This window comes from Phaethon lepturus, unplaced genomic scaffold, assembly GCF_000687285.1.
Source record: "Phaethon lepturus isolate BGI_N335 unplaced genomic scaffold, ASM68728v1 scaffold27948, whole genome shotgun sequence".
Lineage (NCBI taxonomy): Eukaryota > Metazoa > Chordata > Aves > Phaethontiformes > Phaethontidae > Phaethon > Phaethon lepturus.
The window spans coordinates 1-313 of record NW_010558729.1 but is presented as its reverse complement, the minus strand read 5'-3'; positions in this window follow the sequence as shown (position 1 = coordinate 313).

Here is a 313-nt window from a genome sequence, read left to right as displayed (position 1 = left end):
CAGTGTGCCAGGGCGGACGGAGGGGCTCGGGGTGCCGCCCACGGCCGGGGGCACACACGAGACCTCCAAGGACTTTTTGGGGTGCTGTGAGAGGAGGTGCGAGGGACGGGGACGAGGCCCCATGTTGGAAACGGGGAACGAGATGCGATTGCCAAACTTTCAAGCCATCCTGACGGATTTGTTAGCCATCCTGGAGGACGCCCAGGTTGTTTTCATCCCTCTCCACCCCTGCGCAGACCCTGGGGCTGCACCGAACCCCAAAAGGCGCAGCCGTAGCAGCAGCAGCGCTCAAGGGTAAAACACCGCGGGGGCG